We start from the raw sequence: 7,163 nt of genomic DNA, 5'->3' as shown, positions 1-7,163 counted from the left end.
TGTTGACCGTTTGGCAAGGATGGATCTTATTGAAGATGAGATCGAACCCTAACCAATCCGTCACTGTACATTCTAAATTGATGACATTTCTATCATCTCATATGCATGATTTATTTTTGAATATATTTCATTGTTGTAAATGCATGTAGTGGGATTGTGTAATGATGTATACTGTAATGTACTATGAGATGGTTTAAAGAAAATAGTTTTTAATTTTGTAAAGGAATCAGGGATTAAATATTCACATGATCACAAGATTTTTTGTGATAATAACACATGTGAACAAGTTATTCACATGTTCTCATGTTATCGTTCACAAAATAACAGGTCACTTGCCATTTAGGAACCCCTTAAAAGCATGGGAATAAGCTATTCACATGTTCTCATGTTACCATCTTCACATAATAGCAGGTCAATGGCCACCTAAGAAGATTTTTTATGCCCGACAAAGATAATTTTTTAGGCCCTTGTGAAAACTTTGTGAATTTAACATGTGATCACAAGATTTTTTGTGTTATTAACATATGTTATTAACATGTTCACATGTTCTCGTTTATGACAGTAAAATCCCTGAAAGGAATTTAGTTTTTCTTCAGTTTTTCTTTACCATGCGTGTATTAATCCATGTATAGTGGCGTGTATTAATCCGTGTATAGTAGCGTGTATTAATCCGTGTATATTAGCGTGTATAGATGCGTGTATTACTGCGTGTATATAAACACGTTTATACACGCGTTGATAAATGCAAATATACACGCGAACATAAATGATAAAATACACGCGCCCGATTCTATTCAAATACAAGCGCAACCATACACGCGCTCGTAATTTATTGCGTGTATGAAACGCGTGTATGGCAGCATTGTCTTGTAGTGAAAACTAGAAACTTGGAGTAGGCATCTTTCTCTTCCTACAATCATTCAAACATCAATTCAACTTATTTGTTTTAGTAGGATGTCTTTACTAATTAGTATTATGTTAGGTAAAACATTCATTGAAAAACAATCCTTAAATGACAATTCCTAGGAGCTAAGATCGGCTCTGATACCAATTGTAAGGTTGCTCCCTTCTAAAATGGGAGAAACACTTAAGATAGTCCACTAAGTCTTATCTTGGGAAAAAATTCATATTTATCGACACCTTGACCCTGTAGAGATTCAAGGATACGATTCATAGGTATGACTTAGCTCTATCCCGCAGGGGGAGCATGATTTTTTTAAACATCAAATCACCCATAGGGCAATTGATCATAAATTGGGCAACTACTAGACTTGATTTCTGGAGACAACGCTTTTTTCCTCATCTTATGCAAGGCACAGCTGCTGGCCTAGTCTTCTAGAATAGAGTTGCCCAAGAACCTAATTATCTAGCGTAGGGCTTTCACTTAATCTGTTGGAAAGCTACCTGACTAATCGGGTCCACCCGTCCGTAGGATGGTGCCATCGGGGCATTCCATCCTCCCACTTTCCACCCTACTCACGCATCAATTTGTTTTCTAATCAGTCCTACCACACTGTTTGACATAAATAAACATATTCCTTAATTAAGCCCCTTTTCACAAGGTTCGTTAAAATAGCCTTTTTACACAATGCAATCATACGAAAGACAAGATATATTTATATAAAAAGTTTATACGTGAACCAATTCCATACAAGCCAAACCGGCTCTCTTATTCTTATACTGCCAATGATCTAGAATTCGGCCTTCCAGCCTCTACATGCTGGGCAAAACCCTACGGGACCATACACCTCATCGTCGGCCGCTGACGAGGACTCAAACTGGCCTGTCGCCCTCTCAGACTCCGTCGCTTGATCCTCCCGCCACTCAGAGGGATGTCAGCACACTAGGGTGGGCTTATTTACCGCACTAGCCTGGGCCCTCAGAACTAGGTAGCCTCATAATCTCCCGCCTCAAATCGGCGATCCTTATTCTCCCAAAGGTATGAGGGATACCTTGGGCCATTCCCGGCTTTGCTTAACGATGCTGCCCGGCTACACAAGCATGGAACGGAGTTAGCGTTGAAGCCAAAAAAAATCTTGAATTCTAAAGAAAACAACTTCAAAGCAATTTATTTAATTAGAGCATTCACAATTCGTGAAGGTAACAATTTCAACGCAACTTATCGAATAGAGCATCACATAATTCGCAACTTCATACAATTTTTTATGTCGTCATTTTAAAAGGAAAAGATACCATTCATTAATACTAATTTAAGAAAAATCTCTTCTTTTAAAAATTAACCAAGCTAACCTGGCCACCATTTCCTTGAGGAGCTTGAAAAGGGAGGGCTGGAGCCGCGTTGGGAGCATCTTCCCCCATCTTGTTGTTACGTGCTCCTCTCGAGGCAATATTTTGACATCTCTGGGAAGAGGCCATCTTAGGTGTCACCTTGTAGAGCTTGCTGCTGTGATCAAAATGCTTCAGTCGGATCTGAATTTTGAGCTCGTTTGCTCACCGTATGAGCAAAAGAGTATGACGCACGAACCCTTGCTAAAGGCAAAAAACCCTTATTAAAGTCTACGCAAATGGAGGGGGAATTGTGAGATGTACTTAAGGCTAAAAACGTGGAGAGGGTTGTGAGGGGCTGCTGGAAACTGTGAGGGACTGCTGTAGGTCTCTGCACACCGCCGGGGGGGGGGGGGAGAAGAGTTAAGGACACTGGCTCCTAAGAGAGGAATGGAGGAAAATTGGCTTATCTGAAAAGAGGCAAATGAGGGGGTGTGAGAGGGGTGGCTGCAAGGGCGGCTGTACTACAACAAGTACGCTACACAGGGATGGACGGCGGTACAACAAGGCATGCACTACACAGAAATGCGTGCTGCCTGTGGAGCACCCTGGGGGTTTATATAGCTGAGGGGTATGGGTATGGGCGCTGCGCAAAGCAAGGACGAAAGGACGGTGTACCTTCAAAGGCTATGGATCAATGATTGCATGGGTCTAGGGGAAAGGTACGGTGTCGGTTGTCCGGGAAAGGAGTGGTACGCATTTACCTTATCTGGTCTCTGGGGCAGCATGGGTGTCCACATAGGGGTACGTGGGGACCATACAGTGGGCGACCATCCTTTGGTTCTTGGGAGGCCATCGTACGGGCACCCTAGTAAGTGTGTACGGACCACCCAAATTTGGGACGGGGTACCCAAATTTGGGACGCTCGCCTCGATTTGCGTGCCGGACCGTCCCAAGGGGCGAATTTTTTTTTTGTCCGGGAGGTTCTCCTGGTCGTAGGGGTTCAGACTGTTCGTCAATCGGACGCCCAGTCGTGCATTTATTAAGGTTTAAAGGTCGCCGTTTTTTAACTAAAATGACTGAAATTTGTGTATAAGCTTGATCCGGTGTCCGTTTTGGATGCTGTAAAATCCTATATTAGGGTAAAATCACACGCAGATTCTAAATTTGGGCTCAGAATTTGAAGATTCTAAGTAGAAATGACTCAAATATTAAAATCATTGATTTTTATACCATAAAAACTCATAATTACATGGACATTTCTTTATTAGTGAAGATGGGTATGTTACATTATTTTATTATCAAATATCTTACAAAGAAAGAAGAACAATGAAGCAAGTGATGAATTTTACTTTGACACTATTTAGAAGTTTTTGGGCCAAGAGAAATGATGAGCTTTTAGGGGAAAGGCATATTATATTATCAATGGTTTCAAGAAAAGAATTTACAAGATGAATCCATTCAAGATTAGAAATAGGATCCTACAAGATTATCATGATGTTCCCTTTTCTCACCATGTTAGTTTTGAAAAAGGATCCGTTAAGACTATCATGATGGTCCCTTTTCTCACCATGTAGGTTTTTGAAATAGGATGGTTTACGACTATCATGGTGTTCACTTTTCTCACCATGTATGGTTTGAAATAGGATCATATAAGACTATCATGATGTTCCCTTATCTTATCATGTAGGTTTCTAAATAGAATCCTTTTAGACTATCATGATGATGTTCCCTTTTCTCATCATGTAGGTTCTCGAAATAGGATCCTTTAAGACTATCACGATGATGTTTTCTTTCCTCACCATGTAGGTTTTGAAAATACTTACGTGAGGGTCCAAAAGTTATATTTTAAAGAAATGAATCAATTTTGGAAGGCTTATTTCCACGCCATTGGAAAATATATTAGAATGAACATATTGTTCCATCCTAGAGAGTTTTCCCAAGGGGACATGTTTTCTAATGGCTCAAGACCAAATGTAGAAATTTAAAGTTAGGGAGAGACAAATATAGCAAATTGTAGATATGTTCTCCTTTTAAATTTGAAGGCAATATGGTAGACATTGAATTATCCACAAATATTAAATTTCAGCTTGTGTTTCATTTGAGCTTCTTGAAATAGCATGTTTCTAATCCAATTCACATGTTTGAAGATATGAATAAATTTAAAAAATATAAGACCTTATAAATAAGACTAGAGGCCATATTGGATAAGAGAAACAAAGACCTTCAAAGCAAGATCGTATGAGAACACTTAGCCAACTGGAATATGTATCAGATCAAAGATGCAATTGGGAAAGCAAGATAAATTAGCCTCATAGTATATGAATAAATTTAAAAAATATAAGACCTTATAAATAAGACTAGAGGCCATATTGGATAAGAGAAACAAAGACCTTCAAAGCAAGATCGTATGAGAACACTTAGCCAACTGGAATATGTATCAGATCAAAGATGCAATTTGGAAAGCAAGATAAATTAGCCTCATAGTATATTTTTACTCTAAGGACACAGTCTTTTGAAGGGGGGCATGTGTAAGATCTTAAATTGTATAATAAGACTCCGGTTGAAAATAAAGTAGTCTTGAAAGTGAAATTTAATAAAAATTTAATTTTGATTTTTTTATATTTTTAAGACTTGGAACACAAGTTTGTGGGATTTATATATAATTAAATCATATGCTACAATAGGTTCTTATAATACTCTCCTCATTAGCTTGAAGATAAATGATTAAATCAACAATAAATCATTTAATATTCTTATAATATTCCCCTCATCTAGACCCTATACACATCGATAAAGAATTTTTTGGTAGTAGCTAATGTTCTTATAATATTCTCATCATTACCTTGAAGATAAAGAATGAAATCATCAACAAAGTTTTAAATACTCAGTACATTGTCTCCTTCAATCTTAAGGCCAACAATATTTGGTCTTTCTCTTAGTTGCTGGGTCTAAGATTATAATAAGAGGATGGATACGAAAGGAGCAAGTCAATAGGCATATATCATTGATCTACTAAAGTTAAGTTTCTTCACCAACATCCCATTCAACAAGAAGACTTGATGCAGCATCTAAAGAAAGCATTAGATGAAATCACATAAACTAGATAAGTGTTTCCAAACCTAAATTGCATAGAAATATATTAAGAAAAGACCAATGTATATTTTCATAAGCCTTGTCAAGATCTTCCCAAACTTGACTTGCAATCAATGCTTACCTTCTCAAACCATTCCCATCAAACTCTAAGGATTACTACTCAAATTCTCAAATGGTTCCTATGATTATATTTTATGATTAGTAGAATTATATAGATCTAAAGCCTTTTATCCTCTCATACAACTTACTAGCCTTCCATTGGAGTGATTATATATTATAGTTATATCAATGGATCTATGAACAAGTGTTATGATGTCAGCTCATATGAATAATATATGAATCATCCTTTAAAAAATTATCTCCTATTGGCTCCTTTTACAAAATGAATGTTCTCTTAAGGGGCCTAAATTAGACATATGTTTCTAGTACAAACATGTCCTCAAATTTAATTATAGTTTTCCGTATCCTTTAGATCCTTCATATTCTAACAGGCAACATTCATAGCTTTAGTAGGAAGTAAAACTATGCCATCCCTCAATGGTAGTTTTAAGTAACATCTTGTCTTCCTTGTCCTTAATTATGCCTTTCTTCTTCAGTCCCATAGTGTGAGGCTTTAGATTGCTATGGAAAAGGATATTGCATATGTATGCATAAGCAGAATAATTAAGATTGGAAAGCATAGGCATAAATGAAAAGTTCTCAAGAATATTAGGACCTCAAATTTTTGAAGAAAAAGGACAATGAAATATTAGTGTCATGTATTCACATTTACACATGACATATGACAAAATGAGAATGTACACATGTCAATTTAAACCATGCCATAGTCTCCACATGATGTTCCCATGGATAACACCACATAAAAATAACGCTCATAGATACATATACAGCTTTATCCATTTATCAAATCTAGTATGTTTACATAGAGAAGTTACACAAATAATTAACATGAATCCATACCATAAACCAACATAAGAATATTTCCATAATGCACCCATATATTGAATAGTTTTGTACAAAGGAAAATGTATTCTCATTCCTACAATCTCAAACCACCTAACAACTCCTGAGCTCCAATAACCCATAACTTCCTACACAATGGAGGGTGAAAAGGATACTAGACCCTTGACCCATTTATTAAAATCGCTTTGTAAAAATAAAAAACTATATGATATCAAACTATCTAATAATCCCCCAACTCCAACTACCCTACAATGGAGAGTGAGTGAGGATCCATCGATCCTAGATCTTGGATCCATGTACTGCAACACTAATGCTTCAAAGATCCACCCATTATAGTGGTAACCTAGCTTATCACCCCCACAAAATTGTTGGATTATCACTCTAATGGATTGCACCTGGGATCTATCATAGTAGAGAGCCCTTATTCCACCACCCACTTATTCTAGCATAGACCCTACACAGTCATCTAGCATGGACACATCACATAAAACATAATTCTATAATTGTGTTTATACAAAGAAAATGTTTATGTCCCGTCAAGGTACTTAAGAAGTCATGTAAAATTGTTGGACCATCCAAAACTCTTTTCATTAGCATACTCCATCGTACCCTCCAAAAAGTGTTTGTGTTTACTTGCAAATCACTCCAAATCATGAAGGATTCCATCCAAGGTGTTTAAACATACTCATGGAATTACTTCTTTTCTTAGGACTTGCCTTAACATTTGTGCTTTGTACTTGCATTTTCTAGCCTCTGTATGTCTCTAAATTGGAAATTGGGAATGCCTACTTCTTTAGCCTTTTGATTATGGTATCGGCATCTACTTTGACACCTATATGGAGGATGACAAGGACACTTAACATCATGCACATGAATGT

This window comes from Cibotium barometz, chromosome 42 (assembly GCF_041138505.1).
Source record: "Cibotium barometz isolate CiBa-2024 chromosome 42, ASM4113850v1, whole genome shotgun sequence".
In the NCBI taxonomy this organism is placed as follows: Eukaryota; Viridiplantae; Streptophyta; class Polypodiopsida; order Cyatheales; family Cibotiaceae; genus Cibotium; species Cibotium barometz.
This window is presented reverse-complemented; position numbering follows the sequence as displayed.